Raw genomic sequence first — 21,523 nt, 5'->3', positions numbered from 1 at the left:
ATATCCTACTGCTTAGGGAACCTGAGCGCCCATCTCACTGAATTGGAATGACAGCGCATCACTGCGGAGAGCTCACTGGGAGCCTCGGGGTTGTGCGGAAATACTAGAGTGTGCAGAAAGCCAAAGCTAGGGCTCCTGTTATAGAGATAACACACTCATCGATGAGGACACAGAGATGATAGATGATGATAGATAGATAGATAGATAGATAGATAGATAGATAGATAGATAGATAATGGATGATCGATGATAGATAGATAGATAGATAGATAGATACATGATAGATAGATGATAGATGATTGAAGATAGATAGATAGATAAATATATGATAGATAAATGATAGATGATAGGTAGATAGATAAATATAGGATAGGTGATAGATGATAGATAGACATAGATAGATAGATGATAGATAAATGATAGATGATAGGTAGATAGATTGACGATAGATAGATAATAGATGATAGATACGTAGGTTGATGATAGATAGACGATAGATAAATGGATAGATAGATAGATGACAGATGGATAGATGACGATGGACAGAAATACTTCATCCCTGCCTCCCCCTGAGAGAACCTCACTGCCATCCTCTCCGGTTGTTTCCTGGGACGTTGGCAGATGGGACGGGCATTGTGTCCCCAAACAATCCTCCGACTTCCATGCCATCGTCCTCTTCGGATTTCCTTTTTCTTCTTCTTTTCTACCGTCTGGTTCTTTCCTTGCTCCGCTCGACGTTCCACTGACTTACCCATCTCCAGTTCCCCAGAGCTCCGTCTGCGTTCCCAGATTACAGCAGCGCCCCCCGGAGGCTGTCGCTGGGCCCGCGGAGTGTCTGCTGGGTCCCCGGGGGACACACAGGCGGGGCATCTTCTAGGTGACGGAGGTCTTGCTTCGCACAGCACACCGTCTCCCGCCAGCGGACACTCCTACCGTGGGATGATCCTACGAGGCCGCAGGGCCGGGATGCGGCGCCGCCAATGTCCCCGTGAGCGCGCTCCGGGACCCGCGGGAGCTCAGGACAAGGACCCGGTGGGACGGGGGTGACGCGGCAACGCAGTGTGATGTGTGTGACGAAGAGGGTCTTGTCAGTCAGCCAGCTCTCCTGGGCTCTGACGCCCCACAGCTCACACACACCTCACACACTTCACACAACACCACACACAGCTCACGCATACACACACCTCACACACACCGCTGCCCCCGTGGTGCGTCTGCATCCTCGTGACCTCATCGCTCCCACAGCAGCTTCACAGGCCCGAGGAAAACCCCCCGCAGACAGAGCCCGGAGGAGCCGCTCCGGCCACTCTGCCCGCGGGAGGCACGCGCGGCTGGCCTGCGAGCTCAGCGCACGGACACGGACGGGTCGGGGCAGAGCAACCTACAAAGGCGCTGTCGGGGTTTCAGACAGAACCAACGGCAGACCCGTCCCCGCTGGGGGGACAACGGCTGCAACTGGCAGGGAGAAGCGCACCTCACTCAGCACGTCCTCCAGGACGGCGCGTTCCGCTCCGTGTCTCTGCGGCCTTGGGTGTGGATGTGCGGTCGGGAGTTCTGGAAGCAGGCTGGCCACGATCCCGGCAGCGCTGGGCGGCGGTCTGGCTGGACAGTGAGGGCAGCACAGGAATTACTGGCCATGCTCTCCCGGTGCCACATCGGGTCGGAGGGGACACTTCCCAGATCACAGCCGCATGGAGTCCCGCACGGCTTTGGGGGTGCGGGTGGGAAATGACAGGGCCGGTCTGGGAGCGTGTGCCCATGGAGCCTGGGGGGCTTATTTTGCTGTCTTCGGGACACCGCCCTTTCCGATCCTCCCGCCTGTGAGCCCCGTGACCCCAGAATGGCTGCCGTTGGCTGCCATCCCCACCAGATCCCCATCCTCTGGATCCACTCAGCCCTTGGCAGCAGCAACAGCTCCTCTGGCGGGTGGAACTGAGGTCTTTCCCCAGCTTGCTCTCTCTTCCCTCCCCCTGCCCACCCCGGGGCACAGCTCATCCCCAGCCACTGCACACATCGCTGTATTCCTGGCCCAAGAACCGCAGGCTTGTTTCACAGAATTCCCTGGTGTGCGTAAGAGCCAGACGTAAAGCGCTTGTTTCTGAGATGCCTGGTAACGTCCATCCCCGTCTAGCTGTCCAGATGTCAGCTGGGAGCACAGGGGCGCAGGGGGTGTTACTAGCTTTACTGGTTCCGGAGTCTGGAAACCGGGCTTGGCTAGGCCATGCTGACCCTCCGGGAGCCTCTGCCCCCTCATCCGCAAGCCTGGTGCTTCAGACCTGCCTCACGGTTGTCCCACATGCAGGACACGCGAGCTGTGATTGCGGGCACAGGCCCGGGCTGGGGTGGGATCACGTGAACAAAGCGGGGAACTGCATCTGCCCCCATGGATACTGAATGACAGTGAACACCTGCTCCGTGCAGGGGGTCAAGGCACCGCTGCACCCATTCTGGTCTCACTTTCCAGGACAGTGGTGCCCGGGGCCAGGGGCCGCCGGAGGAGGAAGGTGGTTCCCGGGTGGCCTGTGGGAGAAGGATGGCAGCCCTGGGCCTCACTTCTGGGCCAGGCTCGCCTGCAAACCAGAGTGAACCGTCCTCCCAGACATCTTCTTCCACATTTACGGCGTTCATTCAGCATCCCCGTGTGATGTGTGGGACTTGGGTCCATAAGCGTCAAGCGCTTCCACGGCCGTACACTTTGATATCTGTCCTCTTTTAGAAAGATGTGGCTTGAAAGGCCAAGGCCTTCTGAACAGGAGGCTTAGGGAGGCTGGGTGGAGGCTCCCCTCCATCCGCTCTGCAGAGGTCACGGGCTCTGGGCTTTTATTTATCTGTATTTACTCTTTTAAGCTTGGGGCAGGGCCTGGTGTGTTTAATTACAGCGAGGCTCATAGGACAGAGGTGGAAGTTCACATTCAAAGCAGGGGTCTCCCAGAAATCGAGGGGAGGGGACTCACTGAGGACGGTGTGCCAGGTGGGGTCTCTGAGGGGCTTGGGGGGGTCAGTCTCTTCCCAGGGGGCCAGGACTGCCCCCACCTTCTCTCACTGCCCAGGGGACTGAGTGGCTAAGTGCAGCTCTGGGCAGAGAAGGAGGCCCCCGATCAACCTTTGCTGTGCATGTGGGGCTGGATCCCACCTCTGAGCTGGTCCTGCACAATGTGAGCTGATCGCTGACCGTGACCAGAAGGACACGCAGGGTCCCACTCAAGCCCGGGGCAGGGTCACTTTCTCCACTCACATGCTGTGAGATCCAGACTTGGGAAAGACGCGTAGCATCTCCAAACACAGAGCTGGGCAAGTGGCTGCACTCCAGTCCCGACAGCCAGACTCCAAAGTGACCACCACTCTGTGCTGCCCAGGTGGGAAATTTCACACGGGAAATGTCAGGGCACCGATGCTACGTGTTTCATCACACGAGCGTGAGTGTCAGAACAGATGTAGGCTGGAGAATAGGAAAAGGGTGCACTGCGGGGACCATGGGGCTCGGACACCCCACGGGTTAGACGAGCAGGCCTGTGGTCACCTGCTCTGTGTCTGGCAGGACACACAGAGGGGTCGTGACGGGAATGCACGGGGGGAAGTGTATCGTGCATCAACGCGGCTGGCCCATGGAGCCCAGCTGTTTGCTCCAACACTCATTCAGGTGTTGCTGTGAGGTGATTTACAGATGAGATTAACATTTTTGATCAGTAGACCCTAAGTAAGGAAGATGACCCACTGTAACGTGGGTGGGCCTCGTCCAATCAGTTGAAGGCCTTCAGAACAAAGACTGTTTCCTGGAGAAGGAATTCTGCCTCAAGCCTGAGCTGCCAGGCTGCCCTGTATAGCCTAGATTTGCTCATCCACACAGTCGAGTGAGTTCTGGGGGAGCCTACGTGCTACCCGCGGCACGGCGTCCACGGCAGGAACACACACTGAGAAACGAGACAGGTAAGTAAAGAGTGCATATCATCATAAGAGTTATCAAGGACAGAAAACAGGTGCTCCAGTTGCATGGAGGGCGACAGGAGGCACCCCCAGTGTGGACAGGACCATCTGCATGGTATTGAGGTGGGTCAGAGATGCTCCCGGATGGGGAGGCCAGCCCGCGACGCTCAGCCAGAAGATGAGCTCACCCTCCTGCAGGGGGCCCCGTCTGGGAGGGACTTGAGGGAAGAATGTTCCTTGGGAGCCTGCCCGGCTCCAGGCACCAGGATCTGCGACGCACACAGAAGCAGATGTTCAATGTAAGCCTTGCAGCTTCTGGAGGGTTTCGTGTTGACACCCCACTTTCTAGGTGGGAAGACTTGCCCCAAGTCTCACAGCCGTGACTGGCCCAGCTTTTGTTCCAAATCAAGCCTCTCTCCTCCTCCCATGATGCTTTTCCTTCTCTGCTGCGCCAACGAGGGAGGCAGTTCCGGGCGTCTCCGCGTGTGCTCAGCAGGTCCGCAAGACAGAAAGTCCCTGCAGAAACCCCTATAAAGCGCAAAGCTGAACAGAAATCAAATGGTGGCACTAATGTTTCAGTAAAGCTTGCTTTCAAAGCAACCTTTTTCATCTCTTCTGCAAACCTCCCCTCCTCCCTTCTTAGACTTTTGTTTCAGGAGCCTGGTACCACCCTGAGGACAGAGGAAGGAGGCTGGCAGCTCGCACACATGCCCTGGAGACCGGCTAGATCCTGCATTTCCCAGGTTCGGAGGGCCAGAGCCCGCTGCAGCCTCCTTTACCCCGCAAAGCAATGAGGCTGTTGTTCCTCTTTATCCCAAACTCTCTGTTCACTGATATTTTATTTTTTTTTAAGTTCTAAGATTAAAATTTAATTGAATTTGAGAATTAAAGGAGTAAATAGAAAACACTTAAGCAAATTCTCATTTGTTACAAATTTAAATGAACAGGTAGACCTGTTTTCTAAAATTAGGAATGGTTAGTCTTTGGAGAACAGAAACTTAATTATAGGTTTTATTTATTTACTTAAAATTTTTTTTTTATTATGTTATGTTAGTCCCCATACAGTACAGCCTTAGTTTTTGGTGTACTGTTCCATGATTCATTGTTTGTGCATATCACCCAGTGCTCCATGCAATACGTGCCCTCCTTAATACGCGTCACCCGGTTAGCCCATCCCCCCACCCCCCTCCCCTCTAAAACCCTCTGTTTCCCGGAGTCCAGAGTCTCTCGTGGTTTGTCTCCCTCTCCGATTTCCCCCCCTTCATGTTTCCCTTCCTTCTCCTGATGTCCTCCATGCTATTCCTTCTGTTCCACATATAAGTGAAACCATATTTTAGTTCAGAAGTTTGGAGGTCGGTTTTCAGCATCAGAGGGAGGGGGCAAAGGCCAAGTGATTAGAAGGAAACAGTTAAGTCTTCACTGAGTATTTGTAAGACAAAGCCTGTCCCCACGTACCTTTGGGGAAATTCACACGGTCTGGCTTCCACGAGAAAGCAAACTAACCAGCAAACACCACGCTGTGAACTTACACAGCCCTGAGGCCAGTCAGAAGCCCAGGCAAAAGCTCTCTAGAGGAAGCCCCAGGTGACCAAAAAGTTTCAATGCAAATGAGTTCACAAATTAAAAAAAAAAAAAAAAATGTTTCCAGGCATATCAGGTAACAAGGAACAATGAGTGAGAATCAGCAGGAAAAAAGAAGAAAAACAATGTCAGACTCTCACACCTCAGGCAGCGAAATACCAAATAAAAATATAAAATAAATACATTTAATAATTTAAAAGAACTGAGTATTGAAAATCTGAATTATCAGAAAAAATCATGCAAAGTTGTCAACACAGCCATTTGAAATGGAAAAATAAAATTTTTAGAAAGAAAAACTTCATTGAAATGAGAAGTCGGTAGTTGAAAACAGCAGAGTTAAACAGGTCAGGAATGAACACACTTGAAGGCAGAGCTGAAGAAATTAAGCAGGATGCAGTGAAAACTACGTAGAAAATATGTTTTAAAAAGATTGAGATGTGGAAACTGGCGGAGATGGTGAATATCTGTATGTGTATGTGCGTGTGTGTGTAAATAAGAAGAAATTAAATTATCCCAGAAGGAATATCTGAGATACAAGAAGGGAGGCGGGGCAGGAGTGGGGTGCAGCTTGCAAGCTTGCAGGTAAATCTAAACAAATAAGCTATATATAAAATAATTTTTATGATAATTTCTAACATGTAGGGTGAAGAAACCAAATAAAACTAAAATACTAGGCGAGAGCAGATGGTTAATGGAGAGAAGGAGAATTGTAATTACGCGTCAGAGGCCCGCGTATCATTTTGAAAAGAGATCAAACGTGTCCTCCGACCGCAGTTAGGTTAATCATGCATGTTAAAATGTTTAGTGTATGCAAACAGAATTTAAAAAATGGGTATCTTTCCAAATTAGTGGGTAGAAAACAAAGAAAATTTAAAAATGTAGAAGATTGTATACAAGGGAGAAAAAATAATTGTTCAAAAGCAGCCAGAGAATCACAAACTTAGGAGGCAAACATGAATTTAGGTTTAAACAGGATGCTTCCCAATAAGGTAAACCACTGGACTTTGAGCTTGGAGACAACCGTGGTCAGACTGGATTTTAAAAGGAGTGGGCGGAGCACTGTTGTTTAAAAGGGACTGTCTGAAGACAGGAAAACAAAAACTTTGGAAGTAAAATAATGAAAACATTGTGGCAAATAAATCCTTAGTCGTCTATAGTGACAGAGCGACCGCATAATAAAATTCTTAATATTCTGCAATTTTGCTCATACTATTGAGAACGGACCTCCTGCATATAGTGTGGTTCACATTTATGGGCTCATACATTTCAAATAAAAATAGAGTCAGATGCTCGGGCAGTGAGATCCATCCATCACTTTAACGAATAAGGTAAAGGATTCCCGGTAAAAAGGAAGGGTGTGCGTTCTCACCAAGACTCATTGGTGCGAAGGCAGGTGCTTCTCCCCAGTGACTCTAGATTCCAACTGGTCAAATCAGATTCCCAAGAAGATACTTTGTGGATTCCGTGGAAGGGATTCTAATTCCTTTATGGACTCCCAAATGAAATAACAGGTGATGGGTTGTCTCCTCTAATATGAAGGCTTATGTTAAAGGCGTGAAGAGGGACTAACAGACCCACAGGATGGAACAGAGTCTGCAAATAGACCCCCGCATATCCTGGAAATAAATGCAGGCCACAGTGACCTGCTTGGGGGGGGGGGGTTGATGCTGGAAATTGGAATGAGAACCATCAGGACACAGGAGAATTTTCTCTACTGGTTCGAACAAAATGAACTCTTACTGGGTTAAATCTTTAAACCGGGAAGGTAAACGGTGAGGTTGTGAAATGTAGGTGAGGTTCGGTGGGATGGAGTCCAGAGCCGACGACCAAGAAAGAATTCTTGAGACGTCTTTGGTGCAAAATGGTGGTTTATTAAAGCACAGGGACAGGACCCGTGGGCGGAAAGAGCTCCTGCCCCAGGTTGTGAGGGGTGGCTGATGATAGACTATGGGGGTGGGGGAGGTGAGGAAAAAGGGAGGTTGAGAAAATACTTTCATTTGTTAAAGAAGACTCACAGCATACAGGAGGCCTTGCCGTTGTCAAGTTGACCCCTCTAGCAAGGCATTACCATTAAGATAGTTGGGAACTTCCTGGAAGAACAACACATATCCCACCCAAGAGTGGGGGGTGGGGGGACATTGCAGGGTGTAGGTTTATGCTTTGTCCTCAGCCCCCCTTCTGTTCCCTCATAAGTAAAGATTTCAAACTTTTAGAACAAACAGAGGGGGCCCACTGGGAGCATTTTTGATAAAAGACTAGGATGCTGAACATAGAAATTATTATTTAAAAAGTCAACATATAAATATTGAGGGGCGCCTGGGTGGCTCAGTCGTTAAGCGTCTGCCTTCGGCTCAGGGCGTGATCCCAGCGTTCTGGGATCGAGCCCCACATCAGGCTCCTCCGCTGGGAGCCTGCTTCTTCCTCTCCCACTCCCCCTGCTTGTGTTCCCTCTCTCGCTGGCTATCTCTATCTCTGTCAAATAAATAAATAAAATCTTTAAAAAAAAATGATAGAAAACCAACAACATGGAGGAAGTCAGAAATAAAAACACGAAAAAGGCAGTGGGATGTGAGAAAGGCGTTCAGCTTTGCTGGCAATCAAGAAGCTATAATCCATCCCACTTTGGGACCTTAAAAGTCACATTATCACATAGGTGTGCAGTCGTGGACCAACTCTCAAACCCTGATGGGGGACATGTAAGTTGGAATAAGCATTTTGGGCAGAGTGTCAGGGTCCCCATAACGGGGGTGTCCACACCCACAGACATGGGAGACACAGCCCTGGGGGAGCCCATTCTCCCTGGGAGACAAAGTCAACATCCTTCTTAGCAGCAAAATATGGCAGGTAGCAGAGATACCCGTCGTCAGCGAACTGGTATAAATTAATTATGATATTCTCACGCGGTAGAATGCTCTATGACCATGAAAGCAAACCGAATAAAGCTACAGACATAAGACACGGCAAACAAAATAGTGTGGGGAAAACGTCTTACAGAATATCTGCAGTGGGATCCAATGGATGAAAAGCCCAGAAAATAAGGCCAAAACTAAAAACCAAGTATTTGGAAATGCAATTTTACGTCAAGGAGAAACATTAGATTGACAGCAGCTACTTTTTGGGGTGGGAGGAAAAGAAAGGTGTGGGATGAGCGAGGGGCACAGAGAAGCCCTCGGAGGACGGAGAGATCCTGATTCTTTATTCCGTTCTCCAGGTGATATACTGGTTTCATCAGTATTTAAACTGCGGTATACAATTTGTATGTTGTATATGGTTTATAAATGGCTTACACATGACAGAAGCTATATATTATATATATATATTGTTTTCTGTGTGTATTTTGTGGGGTTTTTAAAGATTTTATTTATTTATTTGACAGAGGGGGAGAGAGAGAGAGCACAAGCAGGGGGAGCGGCAGAGGGAGAGGGAGAAGCAGGCTCCCCGCTGAGCAGGGAACTTGACTCGGAGCTCGATCCCATCATGACCGGAGCCGAAGGCAGACACTGAGCCCACTGAGCCACCAGGCGCCCCCTTAATGACTTCTTTAACCTTTGTGCCCTGATGCCACCCACGTGAAGGGCAGTTGAAACCCCGGTGTGTTTAGAGGAGACCCTGGGCAAGTCTGTGATGCTGCTTCCCAGTGAAGAGAAACCTAAACAGACAAAAGGAAAGAAGAAAATAAATGTATATTTGTGACTGTGGAACATCGTCCTTAGGAACCGGTTTTATTTTGAGGTCCTTATACGGCGTGTGAGATGTGGATTCATGAAAGCAGGCATTCTGTATATTTAAAGTTAGAGCAACCACAATAACACTAAGCCGGAAATCTGAAATTCTTCTCATTTTCAAGGGAAATGATTCCATAGTCATGACCCCTGTTTAACTCTCCTGCCCCATGTCTGCTTCCCTGTGTCTGTCGTCCTTCTGTCAACTCAAGTATTTTTGCGCATGCTTAGTCTAGCATAGCGTTCGCTTCTTAAGAAAGAGGGAAATTAGCTAGCATTTGTAATTTTTGTGAGTCTCGCGCATGCCTATCCAAGTAGATAATTCTGCTGTGCGACCTTTATTTATTTTTTTTTAAAGATTTATTTATTTATTTATTCAACAGAGACAGAGACAGCCAGCGAGAGAGGGAACACAAGCAGGGGGAGTGGGAGAGGAAGAAGCAGGCTCCTAGCAGAGGAGCCTGATGTGGGACTCGATCCCACAACGCCGGGATCACGCCCTGAGCTGAAGGCAGAGGCTTAACCGCTGTGCCACCCAGGCGACCCTGCTGTGCGACCTTTAAAAAGACAACCTCATATCCTTAAACCCCAAAGAGCAGATTATTATCGTGGCACATGTCGCGAGCCCAGTCACGTGCTCTTTACTAAGCACTTACGCGCCAGGTATCGATTAACACTTAACATACACCATTTGATTTAATCCCCCTAACCAAGCTATTAGGGCTCTCGTGGTAGAAATGGGGGAAAGAGTAGCAGCTTTAAAAAGATACAGAACCAGTGGCTGAGTTTGGATTTGAACCCAGGAACCTTTCGCTCCAGAGTGTATGACTCTCACCACGGGGCTCTAAGAAAAGATACAGAACCAGTGGCTGAGGCTGGATTTGAACCCAGGACCCATTGGCTCCAGAGCATGTGGCTCTCACCAGGAGGCTCTAGGGCAGCACTTCCCAGTTAATTCAGGGCAAGCTCTCAGTTCCTAGAAAAAAAGCCCAGGGACAAGATAACAGGTTTAAAACAGACATCCCGCAACTGTGTTCATTGTGCCTTATTCTGAGTCCCTATGCCCAGGCGCACACTTCCGGAGCTAGACCCCTGCAGTTGGGGACTGTGCTAACTCAGTTTCCCCGCGGTGGGAGGGGTCTTCCCCAGCCCTGCACCCCTCTCTCCAAGTTGTTCCAATAAGTGCTTCCACCATTTCCCACCAATGGAGAGAAGGCAGAGCGAGTTTCCAAGACCCTGATACACTCAGTGCCTCTCCCCAGCCCGCCCCTCCACCTGCTGCCCCTCCCACCAGAGGTCACGGCTCAGGACCCACACCCCGCACCATGTGTGGGAAACCAGCTGTGACACGTGCGTAGAATTTCCTGTTGTGAACACCTTCGTAGTTTTAGTCTCAGAGGCTTTTCTTGCTTTTTTTAAAAAATGTGTTTATATCGCAAATTCTTGTAGATAAAGATCAACACAAGTATATTAAATTAGGATTACTGCTATGTTGCCAAGGAAACCATCTTTTCTCATTATCGGAGGGCTAGTTAGGAGTGCTTACTCCTCCGAAAGCCACAGGGGAGAATTCATTACCAGAAAAAAGATACCCGGCATTCCAAGAATAAAATCATCCAAACTGTGGCATTACTAGAGATCGTATCTGAGCCAGACATCTATTATAAGGTACAATTTATTTCTTGTAAGTTTGTTGATTTTCACTTGATTTTTTCTTTTTTTACTGAAGTAATTGGTTAGCCTTAAAAAAGTAAAAATATACCCATTATACCACTGTCTTAACAGGAAAAAAGTATTACCTACATGTTACTTTGTCCACACATGTTTATATATTTAGAATTGTATGTTTTACTTGGTATTTTTCTATTCTTTCGGTACTGAAATAAGATATTACGTCATTTTACATTATCTATTTTTTATTTATATATAATAGTCCAGGTTATGGCGATGCCCAGTATTTTATACATTTTACGTTATGTCAGAAATATGTTTATTTTTCTTATTTTAGGATGTGCAGGAGTTGGAACCCTTGTACACTGTGGAGGGAGTTTATTTATTTATTTATTTTTACAATAATATTTTTTATTATATTATGTTAGTCACCATACAGTACATCCCTAGTTTTTGATGTCAAGTTCCATGATTCATTACTTGTGTATAACACCCAGTGCACCATGCAATACGTGCCCTCCTTACTACCTGTCACCGGCCTATCCCGACCCCCCACCCCCCTCCCCTCTGAAACCCTCAGTTTGTTTCCCAGAGTCCACAGTCCATGAAGGGAGTTTAAACGGTGCAGCCACCATGAGAAACGGTACAGAAATTCCTCAAGAAACTAAAAGTGTAACTACCGTACGATCCACTAGTCCCACTTCCAAGCATCTGTCCGAAACAGCTGAAATCAGGATCTCAAGAGTTACCTTCTCCCTCATGTCCCCTGCGGCGCTGTTCACAATAGACAAGATGTGGAAACAACCCAAATGTCCATTACTGGGTGGAAGGGTAGAGAAAATGTGGGGTAGTTGTAGAGTGGAGTATGATTCATCCTTACTCAAAACCGGAATCCTGCCATTCGAGACATGCTTGTGTTCATGCAGACACAGACACACATGCACAAGGAGAGATATGCATACACGCACGCACACGTATGCACACACAGGGACATACACACATGCCTACATACAGGCACATGCACACATATACACAGGAGCCTGCGTGCACACACATAGAGGCATGCATACACTCAGACACGCATGCACACATAGACACGTGCATACGTACATGCACACACAAACAGGCATATACACAGACACACATGCATACACAAGGCATAAATACATGCACACACATGCACATACACATATGCACAGGCATGCATACACATGCGTGTACATAGATAGGCACACACGGAGACGTGCACACATGTATGCACACATATACAATGAGCATGGACATGCATGTACACGGATATGCACACACCCATACAGACATACATACACACAAATGCAAACATGAAAATGCATACACACAGACACGCACATGCATACACAGAGATGTGCATACATGCGTGCATACACACACGGGCACAGGTATGCACACAGACATCCACAGACATGCACAGAGCAACTTTCCCAGTAATTGAGATAATGCTTTTTTATACTCTTGCATGTTAAAAACAAATCAAAGTAATTTTCACACATACTGAATAATGTGTGACGTACAGTATTTGCTTAACATTTTTTTGGAGATTGTTGGATGAAAGCAGAGGCAGCAATCCTCCTCTTTCCCCCCGGAATGCCTCCCCGGCTACTCATTATGAGAAGATTGGGGCACGGAACGCACCCCGCTTTGGGAGGAGCCGGTTAATTTCGCCAAATATTGTGCACGTCTACACTTAGCTAATTTACATGCCTCCGAACATTTCGGAACATGAATGGAAGGTCACATTTTTCCAAACTTAGAACCTTGTTTCAAAGAACAGCAAAGCTTCCTGGTACACAAGATGAAAGGCTTTTAAAAAAATCCTTTGACAGAGACTCTTTGGACATTAAGTATCTCATTAAATACGGCTTTGATGAATTACAGTAAGTGTAAATAAATAAGAAACATATGGATTGGATTTCCTTTGAAACATAAATGAATTTGAATTTACAAGAAAAAGAACTGTTTGGTTTTTAGCACAACAAACAAACAAACAAAACCCTAGGAATACAGCATACAGTCTTGCTGCTCCAAGAATTTCCTAACTTATATAAAGCTTAATTACTAGGACATAGGAAAAGCGCAGGGATTTGGGGTGTTAGTTGGTTATGATTCAAAATAGCCATCTGTGAACGTACACCGCGCTAAGCGTGTTGGCGTATTTTTAAGACATCACGTGCTGCCCTGTGTGTAACCGGACTCAAGTGCGTTCTCAGGTCGAAGACACGAGGCTCCGCTTTCTTTATGTCGTTAAAACCAGACGGGTCTGCACCCTTACCCCACGACGGAACTTTCATGCAAGATATACTTCCTTTTCGCTTCCTTCTGAAAAATTAGGTCATGATTTTACAGCTTTATTTTTAAGAAAGTACTACAGGGGGGCATGTTTGAAATCAAGGTATTTTTCCTGTGCAATTAAGCAACTCTGTTGCCAAAGGAGAAAGGTACAGAGCCAGTGAAGAGGCAGGAAAGCTGCTTATGAATCAGCATGAAACGAGCAGGAGGCAGCCAGCCTGGGCTTCGGGAGCTCCCGCTGCGGAGCGAGTTCGTGATAGCTACTTTCCATTCCTATTTCCCGCAGGCAAAAATCCATTTCTTGCGGAGGTGCTAGGAGAAGAGGAAACAGGGTCTGGGTCTCCCAGAAAACAGTAGCACTAAGGCTACCAGTAAGGACAGCGGCAATGACAAAGAGTAACACCGAGTCCCACTATTTACTGGTGCTTACTTTCTGCGGCCCACTGTGGCCATCTCTTCCTTTTCCCTGCCTCGTTTCGCCTTCCCAGCGAACCTGTAAGGCAGAGACCCCTGTGTCCATTTTGCAGTTGAGGGAACAGTTTTCCGGAGCCCCCAGCATCCTGAAATAAACACTGAAAATCTAACTCTGGCTTGAAAGCATCGCCATAAATGGGCATCTGAGAAACCCCCTGGCTGGGCGGCAATCTTTATTCTCCTTGTTTTCCCCCCTGGGGTGAATGGCATTCTGGCCAACACACTCATGCCAGGGATTGCAGAATTAAAGGGGGACCAAAGGGATATCGGGGCAGGAAAAGGTTTTTTTCAAAGTTGTAAGTTCTAAGCAACATTCCTTTAGTGTGAAAAACAAAACAGGACTCCTGGTTATTATCAGCCTTGGCACCTGCACGGCCCTCCACCTGCTGGGGTTGGTCCAAGAGAAGGAGTGCGGGCCTTCCACTGGCACTTTTTTTTTTTTTTAATTTGAAATAGAGCACAGAGGGAGAGGGGGATGGAGAAGCAGGCTCTCCACTGAGCAGGGAGCCCGACGTGGGGCTAGATCCCATGACCTCAGGATCATGACCTGAGCCGAAAGCAGATGCTTAACCGACTGAGACACCCAGGCACCCTTGACGACACCTCTTGAACTCCTGTAAGATTTCAGTGAGTTACGATGCCTCGGCTCGGTAGGGGTTTCGTTAGGGAAAGGGAGGTATGGCTGCACTTGTGACCCTTCAGTGAGCCCAGGTGGGATTCCAGTCAGCAGACACCATTTGTTCTTGGAAAGAGTTTCTCGAAAGGGCGTGGCTCCCCACGGTGGCCCTTGGTGGCCTCCTGGGAACGCTGGGTGGGGTGCATGAATCTATCCTGTTCCTCTGGCATCAGCTCACAGAACCAGCAGAGAGTGTGACCAAATCTTTCCTGTGCATGATTTCAGAACGTTGCAGGGTTGTTTTGGAAAGGCTATGTGGTTTTCCCATGAAAAGAAACAAACACATAAAAAAGATTTTTTATTTGAGAAGAAAGGTCACACTGACAATTTAAAAATGTTACATCTGTTCTCAGAGAATGTCTCCATCCCTTGTGGGAAACCCAAAGTCATCATTCCCTTATATTTGTAATGGTACTTTACAGTTTATAAACACTTTATATGCCCCTATTACTTTTACCACCTGACCATATACCCACATTTAGCTTATAAATCCCCTGAATGGCTGGTGATGTAGCATGGCTCCTGGCTCGTGGGGAGCCTCTCTGGCCCAAGAGCTCTCTCTCAGAGCCCATGCCCAGGACTCCTGATGGAACAGGGCTCCAGCCCTAGGGTGAGTAACCTCGTGGATTCCTCTGGGAGAAATGCAGAGGAGACTGGTGCGTACTTAGGTAGCTTTGATACGTCGGCATTTGTCAATTACATAAAAATCAGCAACCCATCCCTTTCTGAGGTTCTGTTGGGAAAGTGAACATAGTAATGCCTTATCTCAGGGTGGCTGTGAGGCAGACAGGGATGAACGTTTGGGAAATGCCCTTGAAAACTGCTGGGGATCATCACAGCAGTTGCCATTTTGGGCCGGGTGCCTGGCCGCTCTCGGTACGTACAGGCTGAACCAAGGGCCGCTCACAGGACGAGTGTCGTCACCATGATGATGGAGATCTGTGACCCTCCAGCCACCCTTCTGGATGTATGTGTCCCTGAATTATTAAATGGCCAGTGTTAAGTGCCCAAAGGAACTTCTTGGTATTACCCCTCCCTGGATAAACTCCCTATTCCTTGGAAAATGGCACCGCTATTTTTCGAGCTGGATATTGGAGAGACATCTTAGAAGACATTTCCTTAACCCCTAGATCTGAATCGTCTAGAATCTTGTTAAACTTACCTTCAAAATCGACCTGTTAAAAATGTAAACACACACATATATATATGTTTTTTCAATTTCGGGGTCTACTAACCTTTTGTCTACTGGCTCGGCCATGGGAATGTGACCCCTGAGAAGTCTGGGTCTTGCGGGTGGTTTCCTGCTGTGCCCCCAACACTTAGAACAGGGCCTGACATTTGGAAAGCAACCCTATCATCATTTGCTTGAGGAAAGAATGAATTGGTTATAATCTGCTCTTCTATGAATTGTCCAAAACATAGAGGCTTATTTATCTCATTTATCCAACGTTTATGTCATTAGAGCAGGCATCACGAATGAACGGACGTCTGTTTTTGTTTTATTGCTGAGCACAAAATTCTAACATGCCCTTCTATGCACTGATCCTTTTCTGTGATTTCTGAGAGGAATTTTAACCTCAGCGCACTCTGTAAATGTCTAATAAACGCTCACCCGCTCAGCTAGCTCCTGGGCAGCTGTGAGTAACGCTGTTTCCTGGGGGAGAAGCGTCCCCGGGACGCCTGGTCCTTGTTTGATGGGAGCCTGTGTCGGCGCTGCCCGGCTCCGCGAGGGGGAAGGCGGCTCTGGCCTCCACCGGCAGCCCCGGCCGTCACCGCCAGCATGGCACAGCACGTGCCAACGTCGGTATGTGCCCTCTCAACGTGCTTATTTGGAATAATTATAGGCTCTCGGGGATCTGTAGGAGAGACATACAGGGCTCCCCCATACTCTGCATGGGTCCTCCCCCAATATGTGCACCACACAGATCTCGAGTGAAATGTCAACACCGTGACGATGGCGCTGGGACAACCCATAGACCAGTGACCCGTGCACCCGGGTGTGTGTGTGCTCCTGAGCACGTGTGTGTGCGTGCGTGCATATATGTGTGTGTGCGCGCATGTGTGTGTGCGTGCGTGTGTGTGCGTGGTTCTGTGCAGCTCTGTCACCATGGTGGTTTGTGTAATTACCACCAAAACCACGATGCAGGCAGCTCGTCCTCACAGACACCCTCCTGCCCCCAGACCCTAGTGCCAGGTGATGGGTGATCTGCGATCACGTGCCAGAGTGTTCGGTCTCAGAGGCCAGGAGGAACAGGCACTAAGCGGAGGGTAAGGTGGGGTCAGGGCAAGTGGGCGGGAACCGAAGCCGTGCTCTTGGCAGGGTGGAAGAGGCGTGGGTCTGAGCCAAGCTGGCTGTCAGCTCTGTGGCGATGTGGACGGGCGGGGACTGCGCAGGGTTGGGGAAATGGACAGTCCGGCCACAAAGGCCCGTGTCCGGATGCCGATCAGCCCCGCTCACGGCTCACAGAGGGGCTTTGACTCTGAGAAGCTGTATGCCCGTCCTCGTCTGGGTGCTCTCCGTGCTGTGTGCCGGGTTCGCACACGTATCAGGCCAGCTGAGACAGTCAGGGGTCTCATGAAGGTACCGTGCTGGCCGCTGGAGAGGACGGAGCCCGGGGGGCAGCCCGGCCAGGCTGGAGGACTCTTCTGCCGGCCGCAGCCCCAGCTGGACAATCCTCTGCAAGCCGTCCCAGCCTGATGGCCCAGGGACCCTCGGAGGGAAGCACCCGTGCTGACGGGCCCCGTCCCACGTGCCTTCCAAACCTGGATAAACGGCAGAAAGCTGCCTGACCAAATGGACGCTTCTGGAACCAAATACAGAATGTGTCTCCCGGCTTCCTGGTCAGTACAGCAAACGTGAGGACAGAATGCCATCCACGATTCGATCCACTGGTGGGAGAAACACAAAATGCTTAAAGCAACTCATCACAAAAATTGTCTTAAATTAGAAACATAGAAAATATTAATGCCACGAATGTTTATGGGAGTTCTACCAGTGCTGTTTTTGAGAATATGACCCAGTTGCTATTTTCAAGAGCATGTCCGGCAGGCTCGGTCGGGCCCGGCCCATGCCAGACGGTGCGACAGGAAAGCAGCAGGTGCAGGAAGGTCATGAGACAAACTTGCGACTTATCTTTAGGTCAGTATTTCTCGACTACGTTCCAACACGCTGGTGTGGTGCAGGTCCAGAGATGGGACTGGGGTGGGGCCAGTTGAGCAGGGCGTCCTGCAGGACCACAAGCCTGCCGGCCCCTGGAGTGAACGCAGGCTGCCGATGGACGTGTATCCACGCGTCTAGAGGACCCGCCGGATGGGAAAACCAGCCACGACCCTGTAGACTCGCCAGCATCCTCCCACCCTAGATGAGATCTGGATGGTGTCTCCAGAGATCGCGGGCACCTGGCACGTGGCTGTCCTGGACCAGCAGCGTGGGCATCACGGGGAGCTGTGAGGAATTACAGGCTCTCCGATTTCAGACATTGTCAGGCCAGCCCAGACGGGCAAAGTCCGTCTGAGGTGTAGGCTCTCCCTCTCCCCCTCTCCTTCTGTTGGAGAAGCTCTGTTTGTCCTAAGAACCACACATGGTGCTGGACACTGGCCTGGACACCAGCTGGACACCTGCAGAGCCACCCTGGGGGGCTACAGTACAGCCCCTGCACCCCAGGTAACCCTTCCCTTTAGGCAGGAGGCCTCAGCTGGGGAGCCCCTAAGAGCTGGCAGGGAAGGTGCTCCATGGATGAGATCCAGCTTCCTCCCTGCAGGTACCTTCAGACCAGCTGGGACGTGCATGTGGCCCCTCTGGATAGAAGCCATAACCCTGGGCCAGTTGCTTAACATCCAGAAGCCTCACCTTTCTCTTCTCACGGTGGTCACCATGATAGAACCTTCCTCCAGGGCCTTTATGAGAATAGAGTGACGTCACGCATGGCGAACACCTGGTGCGGGCTAAGGAGCAGTAAAAGTTAAACATTTGCATCTTTGTATCAGTGCGTTCTGCACGCTGGTGATCTTGTGGGCTGGACCCGGCAGAGCGCTCTTGCTGCCACTGCTGCCGCCGCCAGCATCCCTCTTTGCCTGATACACGTGCCGTGTTCTTATGGACAGAGCAAGCACAGCTGGAGGACAGAATGGACGGAAGCAGGACCGCGGAGCCAGAGGAGAAACAGAGAGGCCTCTGGGAAACATGCTGAGCCAGGAACAAGCCGAGGGTTTCCGGCAGCAATGATCCTGGCTCTGGCTGGGGCACGGGGGTGTGCATGGCAGGGCTCGTTCTCCAGGAATGTCGCGCGCTCTTCTCCTCTGCTCTACCCTCCGGACTGGTTTCTGGGGCTGTTGGCCCAGCACGTGGTACACACTAAGCTCTCGCGTGCACTTTATGGGAAACCCACCCCTCCAGGTAATGCCAGGAGCGCTGGTCACTCTGCGCTGCCTACTGACCCGTCCACGCTGCGCGCAAGCTGCGTGTGGGAGAAGCCGCCAAATGCTGGCGGAACCAGCGCACGAAAGCAGTTCTTGTCCCAAATGTAACTGGGCACCACGCTTTGAGCATTAAAGGAATAAAGTACTTTGGGGGTGCCCAGGTGGCTCCCTCGGTGAAGCGTCTGCCTTTGGCTCAGGTCATGGTCGCAGGGTCCTGGGATCAAGTCCCAGGTCGGGCTCTCTGCTCATCCAGGAGCCGGCTTCTCCCTCTCCCTCTGCCCCTCCCCCTCCCCCTGCTTGTGCTCTCTCGCTCTCTGTCAAATAAATAAATAAAATCTTTTAAAAAAAAGGAATAAGTACTTCGTATGTATGAGCTCCTAAAAAAACCCGAAACATGGCATTCAGTTGTGTTTTGCAAAACTTTCTGCAGGAATCCAAATAGCATGAATGTAGGGGTTTTCCTAAAATGATTCGGGGTTGAGAAGAGAGTGAGGAACTCGCAGCCAGGTTGCCCTTCAAAAATCCTTTTTATATAAACTTTTTTTTTGGCATAAAGATAAAAACTTAGTTAGAATTTGGAATTTTTAAATAGAAAAAAAATCACCCCAGTCCTCTAGCTATTAATATTTCAGTTCTCTATTTGCTGGCTTGTCCCATACATCACAGTTTCACGAATGCCACATATGTAATAAGTGGTCCTAACAAGTAACCACGTGGGCTCGAGTCGGTGGATGACGGCGTCCCACAGGACTGCTGGGGAGGTGCACGCGGGACCTTTCCTCGGAGGGCTGACGTCCCCTGGCTGCCTTGGGCTGGGAGAGAGGCTTGGCTTTTGTTTGTTTGTGTATCCGCTGATTAAACAGCCTCAGGTCAATATTTCCTCTCAGTACTGAAGCATGTGTACTCACATCACAAATGGATATTCCTGAAGTTTCTAAGACAGCCGTTTTCCCAGGGGAGCAGGTCTGCTGTGCGTGTCCACATGGCAGGAGGGAGGCCCTCAGGGGAGCATCTCACTCTGTGGAGACACCTAGGTTTGGGGTCCACAGGCCTGGGAAGGGGCATGGACCACCGGGTGCACATTCTAACCCCACTTGCCATGTCCTGGTGTTTCTGTGATTCCCTGTCCCTTTCATCGTGGTCAGAGGCCTCCCTGTGGAGGTGGGCTTGTCGCTGGTTTCTGGGGGCTGCACCCTTGGGGACCCCGCCATGCTCCTGCCCTAGAAGCAAGGGGTAGGGTGGGGTGTCTGGGCCTTCCTGGGAAGTGTCCATAGATGCGGGGCTGCCAGCTGGCCCACAGCACTGACCCCCTGTTCTTCCGGTCCCCCAGCTCATGACTATAGACTGCTCTTCACGATCTCGGAGAGCGGTACTGTTGTCCTCCTTGTGGAAGAGGAGACAGAGACACGGAGGCAGGACACCTGCCCTCCAGGTCACAGTGTCCATGCCTATACAAGGCCGACTTTGAGCCAGCTCACCTGATTCCAACCCCTACTCCTTCCAGAACCGGAGAAATGGGACTTTAGGAAGAGAGAGAATGTCTGGACTATTCCCATTGGACTTATCTTCCTCCCCTCTCCTCCTCCCTCCCTCCTCCCCATGCTACTCCCTTCCCTTCCTTCCTCCTCCTGAATTCAAAGAGCATCTCTGAACCAGCTGTGGGGGTTGGCTTCCCACCATGGAAAGAAAGACAGGGACCGGAGTCCAGGCCAAGACCCACCTTGGGACACAGGGGACGCCAGGACCTCACTCATCTCTGGGCTCTTGCCTTTCTGTGGTGCTGGATTCTGTTCTGTGTCCCCCTTAATTTCCTACTAAAATCGTTTTGAGAATTTGCAGGGCTTTCTGAGCTGTGGAGGGATTAAGGGCTTCCTTCCCTCCGTGGGACAGATGGGGCCGCCATGCAGCCCTGGAGACCATGGCCCTACTCATGGGGGCAGCTCTTCCCATGGGGGTTCCAACTCCGCCGGTGAAGCCGTGGTCAAACATGGGGTCAGGGGAGATGTGCACCATTGGTTTTCCTTGTCTAGAGTTTTCCAGCTTCACGAGGCACTGAAGAAGAGTCTTGCATCTGCCATTTCCCATCCTTCCTGTGGGAATGTTTGAGGTGTGATGGGCAGAGCTCCTCATCCTCATCTCACGAATGAGGACAAGACCTTAATTAGTTAAGGTCTCTGCCGATCACGCAGCCTCCGCGGATCCCCCGGCGTCCGTGGATCCCCCAGCCTCCGCGGCCCGGGGCAGAGCACAGAGCACGCTCCATACCAGCCAGCCGCCATCCATGTGTGTCACCTGCCCGCAGGTTGCTGGATTCTGCACCTCGGTGTGTTCACTGCAAAACTGTGGACAGGGTCTCTCCAAAGCCTGTGCGCTGAAAATGTTGAAGAAGAAGAAGAAGGGGGGGGGAGGAGGAGAAGGAGGAGAAGAACAAAAGAAGTCATCATCTGTGGACTTCCTTGTATCTAAAGTGGACATTTTTCTGGGGCGCCTGGGTGGTGCAGTCGTTAAGCGTCTGCCTTTGGCTCAGGGCGTGATCCCAGGGTACTGGGATCGAGCCCCACATCAGGCTCCTCCACTAGGAGCCTGCTTCTTCCTCTCCCACTCCTCCTGCTTGTGTTCCCTCTCTCGCTGGCTGTCTCTCTCTGTCTAATAAATAAATAAATAAATCTTTAAAAAAAAATAAATAAAGTGGACATTTTTCTCCGACTAGTTTTCGTTTAGCTATTCAGCA

The sequence above is a fragment of the Ursus americanus genome, chromosome 3 (assembly GCF_024610735.1).
Source record: "Ursus americanus isolate L20-20 chromosome 3, mUrsAme1.1.p, whole genome shotgun sequence".
Lineage (NCBI taxonomy): Eukaryota > Metazoa > Chordata > Mammalia > Carnivora > Ursidae > Ursus > Ursus americanus.
Note: the sequence above shows the minus strand (reverse complement) of the source record.